Raw genomic sequence first — 25260 nt, 5'->3', positions numbered from 1 at the left:
TTTTATTCATTGGATTAGGATAATAAGAAATTTGTTAAACCCAAGGTATGATCGTAGTAATGATAAAAACTTACAAAGTAAAAATAATAAGTTTAAGAAAAATTTCATTTAATGCTGACTATAAAAATATTACATATAGACATTTAATGGGAATGATTTTCTTACATTTAAAAAAATATTCCCTTATATTTCATCATTATGACAAATCTACAGATGAGGATGGTTGCATGAGATATCATATATTCAAAAAATTAGCTGGTGATAAGATTGAACTGTTTAGGAAATAACTTTAATTAATAAAAAATAACTATAGGTAACCAAAACCAAGTACTAAGAAATTAATAATATTGAAAGAAAAAAGAGACTTTGCTTTTAGTCTAGTAAAATACAACTGAAATGGTAAGAGATTAGCTACAATAAATAACATTCAATTATCTAGTAGAAACAAGAATTTCATAGGAAAAATAATTCAAAAGGGACTTATAGTTACTGTCTAAGTAAGGCCCAAGAAAGTGAGTACTTGTTTTCCCTGATAGTTTACCCCAGCTTAAAACAAAGCAATTCTCTTAAAAGTCTATAGTGCATGGTCGTTGACTTAATATTTTTAAAATAATTTCTGATGCTGCTATGTTTAAACATATAAAATCTTTTTGACGATAAATAGGAATTGTTTTTTAATCAGCCATGTTTTGAACTAGAAGCAGTATATGAAATGGAAGTTAGAAGACCATGGAATTGAATCCTAGTTCTGGCAAGTCTTAGTTGTGAATCTGTTAGAAAAGTAAGCCACAGCCTTCTGTTCTATAAAGAATGATGTCAGTTTTGTAAAACCATAACTGTGGCTGTGGAAAGTATTAAATAAGCTATATTCCCTTTAGTTCTTTGGCCTTTTCATTAGCAGATTAGTAAAGATAGTTAATACTAAAAACTGGACAACTTCAAAAGGAAATTTTTTAGATGGGATATGATTAGACAAGGGAAAAATTTAAGATGTTCTGAGCAAGATCTAAAAAGAGAATGATAGATATAAAATGACAAAGAGAGAGCAAAAAAGCATATAAACTAGAAACATAAAACTTAAATTAACATCAAATATTGATACAGATGTCAAGGTAGAGTTTAAGAAAAAAAATAACATGAGAATGGCATTAGGGTTATATAAGAATCCTATCTTAAAAGATTCATTTTATATGATAGACAATAGGGAACCACCATATTTTCTTGAAAATAAATTTAAAACATCATAAAAGCAGGTGGTATTTCATCTCACTTTGTAGGTAAATTGATACAATGTATCTGTACAATGATCTCTGAGTCTTTCCAAGGAAGAAAAAAGTAACAGGGTTAAGTACTTCATGTCTGTATATGATTCGAAACCCTAAATTTTTTAAAAGCAAAAGAAAGTCCTAGAATAAATATCTTTTCTCGTTTTCATCAACTATCTTCACTGTTATAGCACTCTATTCAAAGAACCTGTGAAACTCCCTATACTATTCATCCTTTACAGTTGTTTGTAGTTGAAATTTATTCATTCATTCTGCTTCCTGAGAGCTTTTCTAGGAAATAAGTTTGTTGTTGTTGTTGTTTTTTGTCGGTCGTGGGGCTTGAACTCTGGGCCTGGGCGCTGTCCCTCAGCTCTTCAGCTCAAGGTGAGCGCTCTACCAGTTGAGCTACAGGGCCAGTTCTGGTTTTCTGGTGGTTTATTGGAAATAGGAGTCTCACAGTCTCTCCTGCCCGGGCTGGCTTTGAACCGCGATCCTCAGATCTCAGCCTCCTGAGTAGCTAGGATTACAGGCATGAGCCACTGGTGCCTGGCGTAGGTATTAAGTTTTTAAAGATGAATAAGATTAAGTTCCTGTTCTCAAGAAGCTCATAATAAATTAGGGTAAGAAAGCTAGCTGTCAAAAATGACAACTTACAGAATTAGTAGGAAGATGATTTAAAAGATGAAATATATTGATCAATTTATTTTTACATAATTTATTTTTACACATAATTTTCCCATACTAAGGGCTTTTATTTTTCTTTTATTGTTATTCTTATTATAAAGGTGATGTACAGAGAGGTTACAGTTACATAAGTTAGGTAAAGCAATTTAGCCTGGACCTCTCATTTAGCCTGGACCTTGATCCTATTTTCCTGTGTAATTGGGATAGATAACAGGGATCTAGGCCATGCCTAGCTGTTTTATTGGATGAAGTGGACTCTTGCAAACTTTTTGCCTGGGCTTCCCTTGAACAACGATTCTCTTGATCCCCACTCTCCTGAGTAGCTTGGATTACAGGTGTGATCAAACACAGCCAGATCCCATGGTAAGGTCTTTATTTGTCTCCTTGTATAGAGTTCATTTCTAGTCACTTTTGAATTTCAGTTCATTTGATAATCCCTCATGGAAGCATTTCCTAATCTAAATTCAATTAATTAAACTGAACTGTCTCTCTTTTGTAATATTTATTAAAATTATAATTTCATTAAAAAAAAAGAGTACATTTCTTTTTGGACAATGTATGTCACCCCTTTCCTTGCTCTCTCCCAGTATTTCCCTCCCATCTCACTCACAAGCTGTAAAATTGATTTTCAACATAGAGTCCAGTAAGTACCATTGCTTGATTTGTTTATCCTTTATTCCTCTATTTCTGTTCCTCCTCTTACACTCCCAAAGGCATATAAACAAACAAACAGAATAAAAAAGGGAAAAAGCAAAAACAGCAAAAAAGAAAAAAATCTCTTTTTTAATGTTCTGGAGTTCATTTCAGTTTATTCATAATTGTACATATTCTCAGCTTTTATTTTTCACATTTTTAGTGATTTTATTTATAAAGTTATTTTTAACTAGTCTATGGGAAGAAGCAAGAAGCTGTTATGACTGGACATATAAGGATAATATCCTAAAGTTAGTGCACTTTCATGATCCTTATAACTTTTGAAGTGCTTGCCAAGTTGTGGTTTGGCTATACAATTTCTCCTTAAGCCAGGCATTCGTGGCTCATGCCTGTAATCCTAGCTACTCAGATTGCTGAGATCTGAGGATCAGGGTTTGAAGCCAGCCCAGGTAGGAAAGTCTGAGAGACTCTTATCTCCAATTAAAAACTGGGGGTTAGGGCTCTAGCCTTGAGCAATAAAGCTCAGAGAAAGAGCATAGGCCCTGAGTTCAAGCCCCATGACCAACCCCAAAAAAATTCTCTTTAGATATATTTTGGGTACACTTTTGAGAATATGATATGTAAGAACTTCAAGCTTGTGATAAATATTTAGTTTGACCCTCCCATGTCTCCACCCTGCGCTCTACCCAGAGAGGCTCTCCTCAACTTCCAAGCCTGGGCTTTCTTCCTTCTGTTTAGACAATATGAGAAGATTAAAAACAAAAGAAGAAGAATGAAAGAAACTAGGACATTTCTGTGGATCCCTCTTTGCTAGGTCTGGGTTTGAAAATGTCTGAATTCCAATAAGGTAATATCTCCTATCAGATGGCATTTCTGTGGCAATCTTACTTTAGGTTGTCCTAACTACTTTCTCTTCAAGTCTAGGGGTAGTGCTGGCTTCCTCATAACAGCAAGTGGTTCCCTATGCCTATTGAATTCACTTCACTATCCCTTGTTCAGTTTAAACTTAACACATCTTTTAACAAAGCTATTAATTAAGCTGCTTTTAATGACATTTTTCTTGTGCCTGTATTAAATATGTACAGATTAATTTAATATATACAAAATAATTTGCATATATTAATGCAAATGTCATACTACCTGCAAGTTTTGGTATCCATAAGGTGTCTAGAACCAGTTGTCCATGGTATCAAGGGATAAGTGAATTCTCTTATTCTTCTTTTCATTAAAAAAATTACTCTAAAGGTGATGTACAGAGGGGTTACAGTTACATAAGTCAGGCAATGAGTATATTTCCTTTATAACAGTGTTGTCATCCCCTATCTCATTTTCTCCTAGTTTTTCTCCTCCCAACTTCCTTCTCGCCTTCCTTCTCTCCCTCCCAAGTTGTATAGTTCATTTCCAACATAGTATTTAGTGAGTATCACTGATGAATTGGTTCACCCTTTGTTCCACTATTTCTGTGCTTCCCCTTTCCCCTCCTCAAATCAGATCAATTTATATATAAGACAAAAAGTACAAAAATTGAAAAACACTGACAAACAGGAATAAATAAGAAAAAAGAAAAAAGAATTGCGAACAGTACAATAAAAAAAACCTCTTGTTTCCATTTCTTAGAGTTCATTTTGATAAGCATCATTTTATAAAATCATATGCACATAACTATTGAGCCCCTGTGATCTTCTCCTAAGAATATCCTCCTTTGTTCTCACTCTGTGAATGTTTAGAGTGCTGTTTAATTAATTATGCATCAGACAAGGGCCTCATATCTAAAATATATTTAAAGCTAAAAAAAAATTAAACCTCCCCAAAACAAATATTAAAAAAAACAACCCAATTAATAAATGGGCTAAAGACTAAAAGAGAGACTTCTCTGAAGAAGAAATAAAAATGGCCAATAGACATATGAAGAGATGTTTGACATTTCTGGGCATTAAAAAATGCAAATCAAAACAACTTTGAGATTCTACCTTACAAGAGCTAGAATGGCCATTATCAAGAAAACCAATAAAAAATAGATATTGACAGAGCCAAAAGGGAACTCTACTACACTGCTGGTGGGAGTGTAAACTTGTTTAACCACTTTGGAAAGCAGTATGGAGGTTCCTCAAAAGACTAAACAGAGCTTTCCCATGACCCAGCAATGTCACTCCTGGGTATTTATCCAAAATGACCACAAACCAAGCCACACTAAAGCCACACACAACCATGTTCATTGCAGCATTGTTTACCATAGCCAAGATATGGAATTAACCCAACCCAGATGCCCCTCAGTGGATGGATGAATCAAGAAAATGTTGTACATACATACACACACACACACACACACACACACACACACGAATTCTATGCTTCCATTAGAAAGAATAGCATTTTCCTATTTGTAAAGAAATGGAAAAACTTGGAAAATATACAGCAAAGTAAGCCAAACCCAAAGAAATACAGGCTGCATAGTCTCCTTCATTTGTAATAATTAGAATGAGCCTATAAATGAGACTACAAGTTAAATCCAATGGATAGCACAACACTAATAATGACATCTTTTAGATGTGTATATTTCCTACTGATAAAAGGATCTTTCCCATCTATAATTCTAACAAGAAGACTATAGGAAAGGATGCTATTCTAATCAGGACAGACTATGCAGGAGAGCTAGGCTTATGGGGTGATAAAAATTCCAAAATTTTAACAATTTAATGCATGAGATTGTTGTATATATTTACACATATTGTTTATATAAAATTAGAATTTTTTTACTTTTTACAATACTGAGAATGCTTATATTTAAAAATTATGCAAAGCTTATTTATTGATTCCCCCCTTCCTTTTTGTTGGTTGTGGGGTTGAACTCAGGGCTTTTCTGCTCAAGGCTTGTGCTCTAACCCTTTGAGCCAAGATCCACTTCTCGTTTTCTGATAGTTAATTGGAGATAAGAGTCTCATAGACTTTCTTGCCCAGGCTGGCTTGGAACCCCAATCCTCAGATCTCAGCCTCCCTCAGCGTGGGACACTAGTGCCCAGCTACCTGCAACCACGCCCCTTTTTTGAGATAGGGTTTTCATTGAGTTCCTCAAGTTGGCCTCAAACTCCTGGACTCAAGTGATTCTCCTTTCCAGCTCCCATGTAGACAGAATTACAGGCACACACCACTAAATGCAATTTATAACTACATTTGTTACAGATGCTTGTAATACTACTGCTCTGATGACATGGTTTATAGTGAACAAAAAATCTCTTTGTTCTTCTTGCACTTTGTATGTAAATATACAGAAATTCCTAGTTAAATATAAGAAAAATATTTCTTGACTACAAAGCAATGTCTAGAGGGAGAAAAAAAGGAAAACCTAGAGATGCTAGAAATAATGAGGAAATTAGCAGCCACGAAGTAAGACAGCAAGGCCAGAAAATACTTCTTTCAAAGATGTCTAATCGCAAGAATCCGTGAATATGTTATCTTTTGTTGTAAAGAATCTTTGCATATCTGACTAAATTCAAGTTCTTGAGATAAGGAGACTACCATAGATTACCTGGGTGGTGATGATATAATCATGATAGTTCTTAGAGAGAGGCAAAAGGTCAGGGAGAGAAGCTAATGAAATGATCAAGCACATTAGAGTGATTTAGCCAGAAGCAATGAAATCTGGCCACTGGTAAAGACTAGAACAACTGAGGAACAGATTATGTCTTGTAATATCCAGAAGGAATCAGCCCTGTCAAAAGTTTGATTTGCATCCACAGAAATCATTCTGGATTCCAAAAGTCCAGAACTCTTAGATAATAAATGTGTGTCGTCCCTAAGTTTGTGGTTATCTGTTACAGAAACAATAGGAAGCTAGTCAGATGCCAAGACAATTGATGGAGTTATCAGACATGAATATGAACCAAATAGGGTTCCAACTCCCTGGGGGAATCTAGAGGCTTGGAGCTCAGCTCCTACAAGAGGGAACTGCAACCATGGATTCTGCATGGCTACCCCTTTCTGGAACCTTGCCTAGTAGTATAATTTGAATTTACACAGCTACAATGGTGCCAGACACCATGAAGAAAGGAAACTAACAGAAATTCAAAATTAGAATCTGGCCGGGAACTGATGACTCAGGCCTTAATCCTAACTAAGGAGGATGAGACCTGAGGATGGTAGCTGGAAACCAGCCTGGAAAGAAAGTATGTGAAGCAATTTATCTCCAGTTAATAACAGAAAAACCTGGAAGTGGCACAGTGGCTCAAGTGGCAGAGCACTAGCTTTGAGCAAAAGGAGCTCAGGGCCTGCACCCAGGCCCAGAGTTTGACTGGCAAAAAAAAAAAAAATTAGAATCTGAAGAAAGAATTGGTTAACTGTCTGGACCTCTAGCATAAGGATATGAACATAGATGATATAAAATGCAGATTCAAAGTGGCCTCCGTTTAAAGGTGTCTCTCAGATTTCATGTGTTTTATTACAGCAGAATTGAGAGGAATTGCTTCATTAGAGATTTTCCCTTATTAATGGATTAAGCCACTCAAACTCTAAGAGATTAATTGGCTAATATGGAAGTGGCTGTGTTATAAAAGTGAGTTATCTTTGGCACTTCTTCTGTTTTACCATATGATACCCTCTGCCATGTCAGAATGAAACAGGAAGCATTTACCAGGTGCCAGCACTATGCTCTTTGACTTCCTAGCTTCCAGAATCATGAGCCAAATTATCATCTTCTTCTTTCTTCCTTTTTCCTTCCTCTTCGTCCTCTTCTTTCTTCTTCTCTTCCATCCCCCCTCCTTCCTCCTTCCTCTTCTTTCTTCTTCTCTTCCATCCCCCCTCCTTCCTCCTTCCTCTTCTTTCTTCTTCTCTTCCTTCCCCCCTCCTTCCTCCTTCCTATTCTTCTTCCTCCTCCCCTTTTCTCCCTCCTCCTCCTCTTTCTTCTCTTCTCCCCCCATTTCTTCTCCTCTTTCTTTTTCCTTCTCCTTCTGCTTCTTTGTGCCAACATGGGGCTTGAACTCAAGGATTGGGTGCTATCCTTGAGCTTTTGTGCTTTTGTGCTCAAAGTTAGCGATAGTTCCACTTCCAATGTTTATGATGTTTGATTAGAGATACGAGAGAATGAAGGAGGGGGTGACTGTTCAAAAGGAAATGTACTCAATTTACTAACTTATGTAACTATAATCCCTCTGTATATCATCTTTACAATTTTTTTAAAAAAATTTAATCTCAGAGACTTCCCTGCTTCAACCTGGGATCCTCAGATCTCAGACTCTTGAGCATCTAGGATTATAGGCTTGAGCCACTAGTTCCCAACAACTTCTATTCTTTATAAATTACCCAGCCTCTAGTTTTGGCTAAAGCAACAGGAAATGGTCTAAGACAAAGTAATAAGTGCTCTACAAATATTGTCTTTAATCTTTGTAGCATTTAATAAGTGGCACAATAGTTCTTATTCTAGGTCCAGAATTTATGCTCTTAATGGCTATTTAATATTTTATATATGCTTATTCAATTGCAAATTCAAGAGATGACAATACGGTGGTACATAAAAGTAAACAAAAAACAGATGTTCAGTATCTATAAAGTCTTCACAGTGTAAAGTCTTCACAATCAAGAAAGCAAAGCAAAGCAAGAAAACAAATAAAACTCCCAGGATTATAATTAGCTTTTTTGGCTGTGTCTGAATGGAAGAATAGGTAGAGATAGATGCATGCCTAAAATTCAAGAATGAGAAAATAGGAATAGATCTGAGGTTACGAAACAACTTATTACATAGAAAAGTGACATTTCGAGCCGGGCGCTGGTGGCTAACGCCTGTAATCCTAGCTACTCAGGAGGCTGAGATCTGAGGATCACGGTTCAAAGCCAGCCCGGGCAGGAGAGACCGTGAGACTCCTATCTCCAATAAAACCACCAGAAAACCGGAAGTGGTGCTGTAGCTCAAGTGGTAGAGCGCTCGCCTTGAGCTGAAGAGCTGAGGGACAGCGCCCAGGCCCAGACCGACCAAAAAAAAAAAAAAGTGACATTTCAAATCAGTAGGATAAGACAAATTAGAGTAATAACTATGTAACAATAATGAAAAATGTGCACTTGGAATCTTTTTTTTTGCGGGGGGTGGGGGGTCCGGTCGTGGGGCCTGAACTCTGGGCCTGGGCGCTGTCCCTCAGCTCTTCAGCTCAAGGCTAGCGCTCTACCACTTGAGCCACAGTGCCACTTCCGGCTTTTATCTTTTTGCTTATGTGGTGCTGAGAAATTGAACCCAGGGCCTCCGGCTTGCAAGGCAAGCGCTCTACCATTGAGCCACCTTCCCAGCCCCATGCACTTGGAATCTTTACCTCATATTTTTATACCCAGAAAAATCAAGAAAGAATAAGAATTTAGGTTAAATGACTTTCAAGAGGAAAGGATGAATATTTAAAAATTTAAATACTTACTGTTAGCCAGCTTTCCATCACCACAACAAAGAGCTGGCATCATCAGCTTATAAAAAGAAAGGGTTTAAATGCAGCAGTGGTACTCACTAGACAGGATGTTGAAAATGAACTGTCAAGTCATGGGTAGGTTCAGAAGGGAAAATCTGGGAGAGAGCAAGGGGTGACATTGTCCAAAAAGAAATACACTCTTTCTTTTTACCTGACTTATGTAACTGTAATCCTTCTGTATAGAACCTTTATAATAACAATTTTAAAAATTAAAAAAGTTTATTTTGGCTCACATTTTTGTAAGTTGCAGTCAATGATATTTGGCCCTCTACCATGGGCTTATGGAGAAGCAGCAAATTTTGGGAGTGCAAGGCACTTCAAGAATAAGAGGAGCTGGGAATGTAGCTTAGTGGTAGAGTGCTTGCCTAGCCTGCATGAAGCCCTGGGTTCGATTCCTCAGTACCACATAAACAAAAAAAAAAAGCCAGAAATGGTGTTGTGACTCAAATGGTAGAGTGTTAGTCTTGAGCAAAAAGAAGTTCAGGGAGAGTGCCCAGGCCCTGAGTTCAAGTCTCAGGACTGGCAAAAAGAATAGGAAGCAAAAGAAGAAAGAAGAGGTTAGGAGTCTCAGAATCCCCTTCAGAACACAACTACAATAATCTAAAAACCTCTCATTAGACCTCACCTTGTAAAAGTTCTGCCATCTTTCAACAGGACTACCTTATTGCTTACTGACCAAGTCTTTAATGTATGGCCCTTCAGATGACATTCAGCTTTCAAACACACACACACACACACACACACACACACACACACACACACACACACACACACACACACACACACACACACACACACACACACACACACACACACACACACACACTACACATATACATTCAAACAAAAGTAAAACCATGACTATTTTTGAAACTTTTATGTGGGCAAATTCAAGGGAGAAAAATAGTATAATTCCTTAAAAAGGCAAAGTCGGGGAAGGGGCGGGGGGGGGGGGGGGGGAAGGGGGGAGATGGGAAAGGATGGGAAGGGGAAACAAAGGAGGAGGCTACAATGCTTGATAAGAAATGTACTCATTATCTTGCCCATGTAATTGTAACCCCTCTGTACAGTATTTTCACAATAAAAAATTAAAAAAAATAAAAAGGCAAAATCAAAGTTTAGCAAAATACAATGCCAGGAAGTGGGTACTCAAAAGGGTGGAATGGGGAAAAGGGTAAAAATGGGGTGGGATGGGGTCAAGGGGAAAAGGGTGGATAAATGAGGAGGAGAGGAAGGGAAGAATGCAGTCAAGAATTCAATGTACATCCTTCAAAATTAAGAAGAGTAAGGACAGGGGTGGGTAAGGGAGGCATGGGTGAGAATATTGAAAGGGATGACATTGATCAGAATATGTTGTATTCATAAACTGCTTTGTTAAATATCAACTCCTTTGAACAACTACTTAAAGATAATTTTTTTTAGTTGACAAAAATATCACAAACAAATCTACAGAGAGAACCTAGAGATCCAGGATTTCCCACCTCAGCAGAGTAACTCTGCATTTATCTACTTCATATATGGATATCTTGCAGAAGATGCCATTTGACAAAATGTTCCTTGTTAGAATAAGAATAAAGAAAGAGGAAATCAACAAAACCACTCTTTAGGCTCACATAGTGATGTCTAGGCATTTCACTTAAAGTAAGTTCACTTAAAGTAAAAAACTAAGCCCTTGTTTTGTAGTATTTTTGTTTTGAGATAAGATATGGGACATAGCTCAGAGTGGCCTTAAGCTTGCTATTTAGTACAGACTTTGAAATTGTGATCTTCTTTTCTCTGCCTCCAAGTACTGGCATTATAGACTTGAGGCACAATGCCCAAATAATTTTTTTCTAGCAACTGAATCGTCTATTGGTTTCTTTTTTTCATGGGGGGGGGGGGTCTTAGTACTTGTGATTCGTTTTAAATCTTTTGTATTGCCTCATTATTGATTATTAAATTACTAAATATGGCTGTAAGCCGTGTAAATGTACAACTTAGGGAAAATGGGTAGAAATTTCAAAGATAATACCATTTTGAGTTGTTTTTCAGTCTCTAAGCAATTAAAAATTCATTAGAAACATTTTTACAAAGGTAAAATTTTGCACAGTATACTGGTTTCATCCAAAATTTCAAAGTATCTTATAAGGTGTCATTTTTACAGTAATCCCACAGCACAGATTCGATGGGTAGTATTATAACTCAAGCATGACATTTTATATTCTAGTATTTTTAAATTATTTCATGCAAATATAAATATAGTTTTGATGTTGAGTCACATGCTAACATTATTTTTAAATGTTTTTAATTAGGACAATTAATAGCTTAGTTGTTCTTGTTAAACATTAATGACCCAACTATATTTGAAATAAAATAAAAGTTATCTCAGTAAGAAAAATAATACTGCATTTAATTTTTAGTAGTAAAGGATTTGTCATCTCAGGCTTGCTATTTTCAAACTTTTTCATTGACTAGGTTTTTTTTTTTAAGTTATCATCTATCTGTGATGAATTTTTGTCTTTTTGTGGATAAACATTAACCTCACCAGGTATAAGCTCATTTTCACCTAAATTGTAAGGTAATCCATCTATTATACTAACATATTAAAGTCTTAATGTTACTGCTTAATTTATTAAGCTCATAATAATTGGTCAAAGAAACTACTAAGAAAACTAATATAAAAATTAGAAATGGTTTATGGTGAACTAGTCCATATATCAAATAAGTTCATTATAAAAATAGTTAATTTATAAAAATAGGACTCTATATAGAACTAATTAATATCCAACAAGGGTGATTTTTTTAAGCTACATTAAAGGATAGGAAAGCTTTGAAGTTTAACTAGAGCAACACTTTTTTTTTTTTGGGGGGGGGTCTGGTCGTGGGGCCTGAACTCTGGGCCTGGGCGCTGTCCCTCAGCTTTCAGCTCAAGTCTAGCGCTCTACCACTTGAGCCACAGCGCCACTTCCAGGTTTTTTTCTTTTTGCTTATGTGGTGCTGAGGAATCGAACCCAGGGCCTCATGCATGCAAGGCAAGTGTTCTACCACTGAGCCACCTTCCCAGCCCCTAGAGCAACATTTTTTGATACTTAACACATAGATTTAAATGCTTTTGTAAATGGATCAAGTTTATTTTATAAAGGTTTGGAAACTTTATGTAAGTCTTTTATATATATTTTATATATTTTTATTGTAAAAATACTGTGTAGAGGGATTACAGTTACTTGAGTAAGGTAATGAGTACATTTCCTATTGAGCATTGTTACCTCTTTGTTTTTCTCCTACTATCCTTCCCTTTCCACCTCCCTAACTCCTCCCTTCCCACCAAGTTGTAAAGTTCATTTTCAACATAGTGTCTTGTACATCTCATTGTTACAATGGATCTTAAACAATGAATCACTAATATTTTACTCTTATATCAGGAATTGTCAGTTTGAAAATTTTATGAAAACTATAATACTAATTTCTACTCCAACTATGAAGGCAGCAAAATATTATGCAAATAGAATCCTTCACATTGAAACAAGAAATGAGAGAGGGAAAAGAAATCTAATGGGGATGAATGTGATTAAAGTACATTATATCCATGTCTGAAAAATCCATTATTTTGTACAATTAAGATATGCTAATAACAATGAAAAGAAACAAATGACAATATCATACTTGTGTCCTGTAGAAATTCAGTCAAATTCCTTTAGCAGGGACATATATGGAGAATGTCTCCAAATGGTCTTTAAGCTAGTTCAAAAACTGGTTACAGTACATAAATATGGTCTATTAGATCATCCTCCTTTTGGCTCCTTAGGGGTTTTTCAATCTTTAATTTCCTTACATAATAAGCATTATCACTGCAAAAATTGATCACCTATTTCACATTCCTATTATTTTCAAATCATTTAGAATTAAAAGCATAAAAGAACTGAAATATTTTATTCTGTTTTTGCAGTTGGTAAACTTTCCTGTACTTATAACTTATATTCTTCACAATGACCATTTCAGAATTTGTGTGTGTGTGTGTGTGTGTGTGTGTGTGTGTGTGTGTGTGTGTGCCAGTCCCAAGGCTAGAAGTCAGGGCCTGAGTACTGTCCTTGAGCTTTTATTCCTCAAAGCTAGTGCTCTACCACAGGAGCCACAGTTCCTTCCACTTCTGGCTTTTGGGTGGTTAATTGGAGAAAAGAATCTCACAAACTTTCCTGCCTTACCTTGATCCTCACACCCCAGCCTTCTGAGTAGCTAGGACTGCAGGCATGTGCCATGGACACTTAACTGATTTTTCCTCTTTATGCTACTTTTTTCTATGTAGATGCTATGGCAATCCTTCATTAAATTACTTGTTCAACTGCTTGAAGAGAACTAAGGGAATTACTTGAAAAGATTAAATATTATTGACACCAAGGATACTTATACTACATCACCAAAAAAGTTATGCCAATATCAGTAGTGCATTTAAAATTAAATGACAAATTGGAAGTGTTTAACAACATATGGTCTCTTTTCCTTGACATATATGATTAAGAATATATCTTTTTATCAAGATGTAAAATACCATCTGGCATAAGTAACAATTATTCTATTGACTTTATACATTAAATTAATTCACTGTACTTTAAAATGTAAATATTTTCCTATTTTTCTTTTTCTTATACTGGATATGTATTTATTTATAATACTCAGAAATTGCATGACTGAAAAACTATAATTAGCTATATAATTTTGAATTTTGAACAAAAAACAATGTCTCTTAAATTCTTTCCAAACATTTCTTAGAAATTTTGAAGGTATCAGACCTTTTGACATTCATAACTGTAAAGCTGGGTAAATTAGTTCTTAAATTATTATTTCAATAGTATATATACACATATATGAATATATTTAAATTTTAAATGTTCCTTATATTTTAAACTATTCATTGTCAGCAAATCTTTAATATTCAACATTAATTTTTAGTATCTATCATGACCAGAGTATGTTCTTTGCTTTTAAGAGCTTTGTTATAAATATGCTTTCCAAGAACCACTGGAAAGTTGTCATGTAGAAAACGAACTTTACAACTTTGGTGGGGGGGGGGAGGATTGGGGGGGGGAGGCTGGGAAGGGATGGGAAGGGGAAACAAAGGAGGAGGCTACAATGCTTGATAAGAAATGTACTCATTATCTTGCCCATGTAATTCTAACCCCTCTGTACAGTATTTTCACAATAAAAAATAAATTAAAAAAAAAGAACCACTGGAGTCACAATGATAGACATGAAAATAAAGAATTCTCTCAGCAAGGCAAAATTTACTTCTGAGGAAGGGGATGTCCTCAGCTAAAAATCTGGTAAGCAAACACAGAGTAGGTAGGCTGCTCCCAATTTATCCCTAAAACAGTAGGCCATGTCTTTCTGCTCAGATTGTTTGAGCTCAGGTTCACAATCTGCTCAAGATTGGCTAGTTTGAATAGGGTAAGCTGTATTTACTTAAGATGACCATTCAAAGACTTTGAAATAAAATTAACAGTACACAAAGAATCTCAAAACATACCCCTACCCTCTGCTATTTATTGAAAAACCTTAAGTATGTCTTCTGAGGTATGTCTAATTTCATCTTGGAAAAACCAGTTAAGACAAAACCTTACATTTCAAAAATCCTTTCTTATTTCAAAACAGTGCTTCTTTTTCTTTCTGTACTTGCTGATATTGTCTTAGCAGAATAATTAACAAGAGCCAACATCAAGCCAAATCACTTTAAACCACCCACTTTGATTAAAAAAAAAACAACAACAACACAGTTTTTGCCAGGTGCTGGAGGCTAAGGCTGGTAACCCTAGCTACTCAACAGGCTAGGATCTGAGGATTCCAGTTCATATCAGCTGGGTCAGGAAAGTCTGTGAAACTCTTATGTCCAAGTAACCATCAGAAAACCAGAAGTGAAGCTGTGGCTCAAGTTATAGAGCACTTGCCTTGGGCTGAAGAGCTCAGGGACTTTGCTCCAGGCCCAGAGTTCAAGCCCTACCAACAAAAAGGATAAAAAGAAAAAAGAAAGACAGTTTTTCTTGCCATTTGAAGTTTAGATGGAAAGTAGACAATTAAATAAAGTATCAAGTGTGATTATAAGATATAATTATGTAATTCTATATAATATAATTGACTGCCCCTTCTTCCCCAAATAGGTAGTATGGAGAGAGAAGCCGAGAAGGAGAAAGGACAGGAGAAATAATAAGTTTGAAGATTCTAAAAACCTAAAAATCATGATTTAACTGTAAACACTACAAATACGACAACATGGCAAAAAGGGGGGAATAAATCTGAGGGTTTTTCCCCTTCAACAACTATGTAGAGGGATAAACTATGTACAATAAAATGCATCAATTTTTAGTCTATACTTTGATGAATTTTAACAAACTACTACCATAATAAAGACACAGGACATTTACAAGACTCCAAAAAACTCCTACTTCTGTGCAGTCAATCCCTAACTATTGTGAACCTCCTGATCGACTCTCTGTCAACACATACACCTCATAAATTTAATGTTTAGAGTTTCATTAAGGTACTCTCATTAATATACTCATTTCTATCTCATTTCATATCCTCAATATGTTTTGAAAATTCACTCATGTATATATAGTTGTATATAGTGGCTTTCTCTTCATTGTCAAGTAGAATTGTTTCTACTTCAGGGCTTGTGTCTTTAAGCTCCTATGGATTATTATTTAGTCTGTGTGTGAGTGTGTGTGTGTGTGTGTGTGTGTGTGTGTGTGTGTGTGTGTGTGTGTGTGTGTGCATGCCAGTCCTAGGACTTGACTCAGGGCCTGGGTGCTATCTCTGATGATCAGGGCTACCAGGGCTACTGATGTACCACTTGAGCCAGAGCCCCATTTCTGAGTGTGTGTTTGTGTGTGTGTGTGTGTGTGTGTATGTGTGTGTGTGTGTGAAAGAGAGACAGAGAGAGAGAAAGAGAGAGAGAGCGACAGAGAGAGAGACAGAAAGAGAGACAGAGAGAGAGAGACAGAGAGAGAAAGGGAATTGTTTATTGGGGAGTATCACAGATGTCCTTGCCTAGGCTAGCTTTAAACTGTGATCCTCTGATATCATCCTCTTGAGTGGCTGGGATTGGTGGCATTGAGCCACCAGTGCTGGGCTTGGACTTTTTTTAATATTTTAAATTGTTATAATAAAGGTGATATACAGATGGGTTATAGTCACAACAGTCAGATAAAGAGTACATTTCTTCATGGACAATGTCATCCTTTCCCTTGTTCTCTTCTACTTTGTTACTCTCCACCCACAAATTGTATAGTTCATTTTCAACATAGTATCTAGTGAGTACCACTGCTGCATTTGTTCATCCTTCTGTGCTGCTCCCCCACAAAAGGATTTTTTGGATTATAATTTTAAGTCATGTAGTGGACATATGCAAATATTTACCAAACAATTGCTTGGTCAAATGGTACTTGTCTTTTTGAGCCAGTATTTTGATATGTAGGTCTGGATGGCCTTGAACTTGAAATATGCTTGCCTCAGCCTCCAGCTCACTGGATTACAAGCACTGCCACAAAGCCCAGCTTTGGTAGCTTTGCTTTTATTTATTTATTTATTTTATTTTTTGGGTCCAGTCATGGGGCCTGAACTCTGGTCCTGGGCCTGTCCCTCAGCTCTTCAGCTCAAGGCTAGCAGTCTATCACTTGAGCCACAGCGCCACTTCTGGCTTTTTCTTTTTCTGCTTATGTGGTGCTGAGGAATAGAACCCAGGGTCTCAAGCATGCAAGGCAAATGCTTTACCACTGAGCCACCTTCCCAGCCCTTATTTATTTTTAATGTGAGAGTAATTCCTAAAGTGAGATTCTGTCATCTTAGTTGTTCTTTGCAACTGTGTAGGTGTGTGCGTGTATCTATACACACATGCACACACATGCACACACATACACACATCCCTTTACTTTCAACTTGTTTGTGTCTTTAATTCAAAATTTATTCCTTGTAGAGGGAATATAGTGGGATCATTTCTTAAAGACCATTCTGTCAATTTCTACCTCAAAACTGGAATGTTTATCCCATTTATACAAGGTTCTTAGAAAGCATCTAAGGCTCTACCCTGTTGAAATTTTCAGAAACATGAAGTAAACAGGAATTAGCTAAGTGAAAGGTTATTGGGGAAAGGGAGAGGGTGTAGCATTGAGCTCTAAGCAGAATATTCTCAAGCTCTCAAGGAATATTCTCCAGGAATATTCTCAATTTCTAAAAGTTCAGTACCTGGGACTATAGCAAACAAAGGAGGAAGGGTGGCTAGAGAGCAGGGGAAAGACAGGTTCCCCAGAGGCCTTATAAGGGAAAAGGGCTAGATTTAATCCCCAGGGCAGCATTTGTTTTCTTACCATCTTTTTGTTTGTTTCTCTTCATTACTGCTAGTTTGCTTTGTCAGATACATATTTACACCATTTTAATTCCCTTGCCTTTCTTTTATTATACACACACACACACTTTTTTTTTTAAGTAATTGTTCAGGGGACTTAGAATTTCAAAATCTAACAATGAAGTTTAGATTAACACGATTTAATTTCAATTGTATACTGAAAGGTTGCTACTGTATACCTTTTTCTTCTGTTGCCATACAAATTACATGCTTACCTACAATATTCTCATCAACAGGTTTATAACTGTTATTTTATGCAATTGCCTTTTAAATTATATTGAGAATACAATAGATACAAAGAAATGTAGTTTTTTATATTTACTTATATAGTTACTTTTACAGATGTTTATTCCTTCATATAAATTCGAATCAGTCACTGCCCTTTAATTCAGGTCTGAGGGACTCTCTTTAGAATTCTTTTCCTTTTTTTTTTTTTTAATGGCAGAACTGGGGTGAGATTCTGGACAATGATTTGCAAGTATTTACTACTTGGACTAAAGTTTCTTTCTTTTTTCTTTTTTTTTTTTTTTTTTGCCTGTACTGAACTTGGAGCCTGAGTGCTGTACCTGAGCTTTTTTGCTCAAAGTTAGCACTCCACCACTTGAGCCACTTCTGGCTTTTTGGTGGTTAATTGGAGATTTGAGTTTCATACTTTCCTGCTTGGGCTGGCTTTGATCCTTGATTTTCAGAGTTCAGCCTCCTGAGTAGCTAGCTAGGATTATAGGTGTGGGCTACCAACGCCTTGCTGTGTTTCCCACAGGTAGTCTCATCTCGTCCCCTGTATAGCTATGTCCTTTGGTGTTTTTTGTAGGGAGAACTTCTTGTTGATATATCTCATTTGTTTTTGAAGTATAGTAATAGTAATGCTGGGAGCAGACATTAACTGTTTTTTTCTCTCACATTTTTTGTGTTTAGTGCTGGTCCTGGGAATTGAACTCAGGGCCTGGTTACTGTCTCTGAGCTCTTTTGCTCAAGGCTAGGGTTTTACCACGTTGAGCCACACACAGCTCCATTTCTGGTTTTCTAGTGGTTAACTGAAGATAGGAGTTTCATGGGGCAAGGAAAGCAGGGGATCCAGGGTTTAAGTATATAATCAAACAAGGAAGTCAAATCAGGCAGTTGAAGCGGAAGATTCTGCCGGGGCAATCCATACTTTGGGATAGGTGAAGTTTTTCTGAGAATTTCTCCAAGGCCAAGACTGCAAAGAATGAACCTTGGGTGGGACAAGTGGGCCATAAAGGAAGTAATGGGTTGTGAGAACAATGACGCCAAAAGGCAGGAAGTGGAGCTGTGGCTCAAATGGTAGAGTGCTAGCCTTGGGCACACTCAAAAACAGTGTCCAGGCCCTCAGTTCAAGCCCCCGACCTGGCTAAACAAACAGTTTCAAATATTTGGTCAACAACATCAATATCCTTTAAATCCAAACCCTTAAATCAGTAAATACAAACTAGACTACGGGGGAGGGGGGTGGGGAATCTAGCCATTTCCCTTTTCTGACCGAGTCCCTTTTTCTGGTTTATTTTCCAGATAACCGTGTTTCTAAGTGAAACTTTTTAGTTTTTGAGGCAAGTCACATCAGGAGGACATCAGGACATCAGGCCCCACAATACTAACAGTTTCTTTTCCGAGCCGGTCATTTCTCAAGCAGGACACAGAGTTGTCCCAGGCCCGGGAGGCGGCAGGAGGCTGCGCGGAGGCCGAGGGAGAAACTGGAGGCCGTCGGAGGGACGGAGTGGCCCAGACGCCCACTTCCGCCTCGGCCTCCGGGGAGGAGAGACGACCCGGGAACAGCCGGCGCTGTCCGGAGGCTCCGCGCGCTCCTTCTGGGACGCTGGCTCAGTTCCTATTGGCCGTCGGGGGAACGGAAGCCGAAGTGGAGCCGTGAACCCGGAAGTACTTCGCGGCTGAGGCCCGGGCGACTCTTTTTGAATGGAATCGGGCTGATTCATCGCCGGTTCGCGGAGTCAGAGCCGGGCCGAATCTGATCCGCTGCCGCCGTCGCCGCGTCACCGCAGAGGCCAGACGAGGGTCTGAACGGCGACCTCCTGCCCTGCCCTGCTTCAGGTGAGGTCTAGGAGGTTGGCGCGGGCGATCCACCGATGTGGCCACGCTAGGCCGCTGCCAGCCCCGGGCTTTCCTGAGTCACGTTGCCCAGCCGAGTTGCTACTGGAAGCCCGAACCTTGAGAGAGGAACTACGGCCGGTTCCTGCCCTCCGCCGATTCCCCAGGTTCTCTGGCAGGGTTCAGGTCAGCAAGGGGTCTCGGTTCAATCGTTTCTACTTGGTGGAATTCACCACAGCTCCGGACTGTCTCCCCCTCACACAGGGAGCAGCCCTGTTTACGGCCTGCTGGTGTCCTGTCTGTAGTTGTTCCAGTGTTGAAAAACTTCACGGCCATCTGGGGCACAAGGGAGAGAGACCAGAAACTTTCCCACAATACATACCGGCTTTATCGCTTGCTCCTCCTGTCTCTCTCCGCCACCCTCCGTAGGCTATGTCCTTCTTAATTGTGTGTGTGTGTGTGTGTGTGTGTGTGTGTGTGTGTGTGTGTGTGTGTGTGTATACATATTTAGGTTTTCAACTTATTTTTCTTTAATTTTCGGAGAGCCATTGTTTTTAACCTTGAATATTATCAGAACAGTGTAGTTCTCCTTGCTACGCTTAGTTATGGGTAATTGTCGGTGAATTGATGACTTTTCTGTCCCTACAGCCTCGAAGGCTGTGCCATTACCTCTTAGAACTTAATTTTCTTGTGAACTTAGCTCAGAATTTGTCTAAAGAAAAATAATGTAAACGTTTTGAGTTTAAATAGAAAGCTAGTGACTGAATAAAAAGTTTTGGAGGTTAAAATGATAATGATTTCCTGGCAAAGGGAGAGGGGAGAGGCTTTTGAATTAGCATAGGAACATGGTTCTAGTGTGAATTTTTTGGGGGGGGGGCAGGGTCTCATATGTAGACCAGTCGGGTTTGGTGATCATCCTTTTGACAGCTGGGATTTCAAGTGTATGCTTCTACACTGGCATCAAAGTATGGTTTTAGTGTTTCTGACTTAATGTGAGTCAAGCTTCAAGACAAGTACCGACAATATTGAAATAAACTGACCAAGGTTTGAGTCAAGATAGTTAACATAGTCTTGTCATGTAGGCTCACTTAAAATTACATAGATTTTAATGCATCTGTATAGTGTCTAAAAATAAACTACGGTCAAGATATGGTTAGTGAATAGTCTGAGTGTTGTCTTAAATTTGTCTAGCACAAAATTAAGTCTTGCCAAAAGAAGTGGTTTTTGTTTTTGTTTTTTTTTTGTGTGCCAATTCTGGGGCTTGAACTAAGGACCTAGGTGCTGTCCCTGCACTTCATTTGCTCAAGGCTAGCACTGTCACTTGAGTCACAGCTCTATCCTGGCTTTTTTGGTGATTAATTGTAGATAGAAGAGTCACACAGACTTTCCTGCTCTGGTTGGCTTTGAACTGAGATCTTCAGATCTCAGCCTCCTGAATAGCAGGGATTACAGTCATGAGTTGCTGGAAAGTTTTGAAGTCATAATCTTTCATTTTAGTCTCATCTGTTTTTGTGGTTGTTTCTTGTTTTATTTCCCCAGGGTACTTGGTAAATAATGCCTTGTTATTCTAATTGAAAAGCTGGGTTTTAACCTCAATGAATATATATATATATATATATATATATATATATATATATATATATATATATATATACACTTTGTTCATACATTGTACAAAGTATGTAGGTTCATTTTATAGAAATGTTTGTTTCACTGTTTAGAGAAAACCCTGCCTGAATACTCATGTGATTTCTTGGTCATGAACTTAACATCTACTCTTGTTGCACTCATTTGACATTTGACATTCTGCTTTGATGTTCCCATCTGTAAAATGAGAGAATTGGAGAGAATAATCCTTACCAATTCTAAAATAGTTCAGATTTACAAGTTATAGATATTACTATTGGTATATCAAATATCTAACCAGAAGAAGGTTAACTCGTTCCACAACATAGTAAAATAGTGGTGGAGCCTGGATTTGAATCTAAGTAGACTAGATTTAGAGGCTTTTTTTTTGTCTTTTATTAAAACACTTTTTATTAGCATCAATTAGTTGAGCAAAAGGATTTCATTTTGTCATGTCTATATATGTGTATAGTGTATTTTGCTCAGACTCAGCCTTTGTCACTCTAGAGGCTTTTCTACTCTGTACAGTTGACCTTCTACTTTTCATCTTTTTTTTTTTTGTAGGATTGTATCTTTCTCACCTCCCGATTCTTGAATACACAAGGTAGCACTCAAATGTTTTGCCTGAATGTTGTAATTAAGGAGTACTTATATAATTCCATTCTCTTCCAAACTGGGTGGGTGTGGTCTTGTTTTTCAAATCTTGTTTATATAAATAAGTTTAATGTTAACTCTTTCTGGCTCTACTTCTTCCACAGAAAGAAGCTCATAATTACTTTCCACAAAGCAGAAAATAGAGAAATTAGAAATATAATGAAACAGTGAGTTCAAAGCCAGTTTGAGTTAGTGTTACTGTGTCTTCAAATGGCTGATTACTGGGATGTAGCCTAGTTGTGCAAGACCCTGGGTCCAATTCCCAGCACCACCAAAAACCAAACAAACAAATCAAATATAGTCATTATATTTAGAGTAGTTTAAAATGGATTTAGTATTAGCTTGAGAAGTAATAGTAAATTAATGGTGCAATGGATTTGTTAATGAACAATGAAGCTCAGTGTAGCAATGCCTGTAATTCTGTTTTGGAGTCTAATGTTTGGAAGATTGAAGTTTGAAGTTAGAAAGTTTGTGAGAGCCCCAGTTTGGACTTGTAGCTAGGCATAGTGGTACATATGTCACCTAGCTATAAGAAAGGTTGATATAGTGAAAATGGTAGTTCCAGCCTGGGCAAAAAAGTTTGTGAGACCCTGTCTCAAAAATAACCAGAGCATTAGGAGCACAATGTAGGAAAACAAATAATAGTAATAACCAGAACAAAAAGAGCTGGAAGCACGGCTCATGCATAAAGTCCTGAGTTCCAATCCTAGTATTGCTCCCCCAAACCAACGAAGCAACAACAGAAACACAACAATAAGCCTGACTGGATAAGGATATCCAGATCTTGGAGGGAGGGAGGGAGGGAGGGAGAGAGAGAGAGAGAGAGAAGAGAGAGAGAGAGAGAGAGAGAGAGAGAGAGAGAGAGAGAGAGAGAGAGAGAGAGTCTTGGCCATGGGACTTGAACCCTTCAGCTCAAGGCTAGTGCTCTACTGATCTTGTAGAAGTGTGTGTGTGTGTGTGTGTGTGTGTGTGTGTGTCTTGGCCATGGGACTTGAACTCTTCAGCTGAAGACTAGTGCTCTACCACTGTGTGTGTGTGTGTGTGTGTGTGTGTGTGTGTGTGTCTGTCTGTCTGTCTGTCTGTCTTGGCCATGGGACTTGAACTCTTCAGCTGAAGACTAGTGCTCTACCACTGTGTGTGTGTGTGTGTGTGTGTGTGTGTGTGTCTGTCTGTCTGTCTGTCTGTCTGTCTTGGCCATGGGACTTGAACTCTTCAGCTGAAGACTAGTGCTCTACCACTGTGTGTGTGTGTGTGTGTGTGTGTGTGTGTGTGTGTGTGTGTGTGTGTGTGTGTGTGTGTGTGTGTGTGTGTGTGTGTGTGTGTGTGTCTGTCTGTCTGTCTGTCTTGGCCATGGGACTTGAACTCTTCAGCTGAAGACTAGTGCTCTACCACTTGAGCCACAGCGCCACTTCCAGTTTTCTAAGAGTGGTTTATTGGAGATGAGAGTCTCACAGACATTTTCTGCCTCGGCTGGCTTTGAACCGCGATGCTCAGATCTCAGCTTCCTGAGTAGCTGGGATTACAGGTGTGAGCCACTGGCGCCTGGCTTCTTGAAGAATTTTATACATTCCTAGAACACTAGAACTGGTTTTAAAAAATCTGAAAAGTTGAAAAATCAAAAAACATAATTTTGGCGGCTGGGTAGGTGGCTCAGTGGTAGAGCGCTTGCCTCACATGCATGAGGCCCTTGGTTCCATTCCTAAGCACTACATAAGCAAAAAGGAAAAAAGCTGGAAGTGGCACTGTGGCTCAAGTGGTAGAGTGCTAGCCTTGAGCTAAAGAGCTGAGGGACAGTGCCCAGGCCCAGAGTTCAGGCCCCACGACCAGAACCAAAAAAAAAAAAAAAAAATATATATATATATATATATGTATATGTATATATATATAATTTTGAAGGATCTGCTACAGTTATTCACTGTTCTGTATATTGATTTTAAAATTTAAGAACTTATTTATTTTAAATAGAACATAATCATAAAAACAGTATGAGATTGTAATCAGATATTTATTTTAAGATTAAGAAAAAATGGAGTCATCCATTTTTATAAATACTGATAAATTCTTTTTGCCATTTAGGATTCTGACCATTGTTCTTTGTATGACATATTAGGTTTGTTAATCACTATTCATACTGCCTAATAATATTTTGAATAAATTTAATCATATTATGAATGAGCTTTTGTAATCTTAACTTTTTTGAAAGGTATAAAAACTTAGTTTAGATTCACAGACCATCCTTTTAATTGTTATTATAAAGATGATGTACAGAGGGGTTAAAGTTACATGAGTCAAATAGTACATTTCTGTTTGGAGAATGTCACCCCTTCCCTTGCTCTCAGTTCTCTCTTTCCCTCTCTCCCAGTTTTTCTCTTCTATCCCCACCCACAAGTTGTATAGTTCATTTTCCACATAGTATCTAGTGAGTAACTGATGCATTTGTTTACCCTTTTTCCTTCCATTTCTCACAGACTTTTGATTTGCTTTTATTTGTTTTTGTTACATTGTAGCACTTTAACTTTGAACCTCTTTTCTAAATTCTGCAGAATTCAAGTCCTTGCCTTAATGTGATTATTTGAATATTGTGAAATATGCTTGATGTGGTGTTTTTAAAACCATTAAGTGGCAAACTATTTGAGGAAGTGTCTGTGTTGGTAACTACTTAGAAGTGATGGTGCTAGTAATAACAGCTAGCATTCATTATTTACTTATGTTGTGCCTGGACTGTGTTAAATGTTTTGCTATGGGTGCTGTCCTTATCCTTCTTTTGTGGATGAAGAAACAGGCTGAGAGACATAATTGACCTAAGCACATAGCTAATAAGTGTTAAGAGCCAGTATTTCAATCTTATTCTAACTGCAGAATCATAGCACTTAACCCTCATATACTAAGAAAAATATTCATCATCATTTACCATCTGGTTCCAGTGGACCTTTTTATTTTTTGCACCATTAGGTCATGAAAATAAAGAGACATTGAAAAATAATTATGTTAGAAATGTTATTAAAGCTTACATATGATAAATGCAAATATTTATTCTGTATTTTCCTGGTCTTTGAGGTATATGTATCATAAATGGTCAATATCTTTATAATGTAATTAACTGTTCATGGAACATAGTCTATCTTGTGAAGATTAATTCTATATTCCAAATCTATCTGTAGGGGTTTGGGACTCAGAGATAAGAAGACTTGCTCTCATACAAGGGGTCCTGGGTTCAATCTGTAGTCTTGCCAGAAGCAAACAATAACACCAACCTAGAAGTACAAGTACATTTGTAATAGGCCTTAGCTTATTATTCTGTTTCTTCTTGTAGTTGTTAACACTGTGTCCATGGGTAGGGTTAGAAACTATATATCATAAATTTTACTATTTTAACCATTTTTGGTATACAGTTCAGCAGCACTATGTACATTGACTTAATGACTTACTAACCTGATCACCACTACCATTCACAGCTTTTCTAGTTTCTCAATTGCAATTGCAGTACTTTTGGAAACATTGATAG

At 37.5% G+C, this 25260-nt stretch overlaps 1 protein-coding gene and 1 long non-coding RNA gene across 3 annotated transcripts in view; one reads left to right on the top strand and one right to left on the bottom strand.

Moving 5' to 3' along the window:
* Positions 1-19246, bottom strand: part of LOC138826869 (uncharacterized) — a 125588-nt gene extending 106342 nt beyond the window's left edge. For both annotated transcript variants that reach the window (XR_011371883.1, XR_011371882.1), the window contains exon 1: positions 19029-19246. This is a non-coding gene — a long non-coding RNA (uncharacterized lncRNA). The remainder of the gene's footprint in view (positions 1-19028) is intronic.
* Positions 19247-19299: 53 nt separating this feature from the next.
* Positions 19300-25260, top strand: part of Psmd14 (proteasome 26S subunit, non-ATPase 14) — a 96938-nt gene continuing 90977 nt past the window's right edge. The window contains exon 1 of the mRNA XM_070022172.1: positions 19300-19478. The gene's annotated coding sequence lies outside the window, so the exon portion shown is untranslated. The remainder of the gene's footprint in view (positions 19479-25260) is intronic.

The sequence above is a fragment of the Dipodomys merriami genome, unplaced genomic scaffold (assembly GCF_024711535.1).
Source record: "Dipodomys merriami isolate MVZ:Mamm:240054 unplaced genomic scaffold, mDipMer1.0.p SCAF_1, whole genome shotgun sequence".
Classification (NCBI taxonomy): domain Eukaryota; kingdom Metazoa; phylum Chordata; class Mammalia; order Rodentia; family Heteromyidae; genus Dipodomys; species Dipodomys merriami.
The sequence above is the reverse complement of the archived record's forward strand: the minus strand, read 5'-3'. Positions and strand labels throughout refer to the sequence as shown.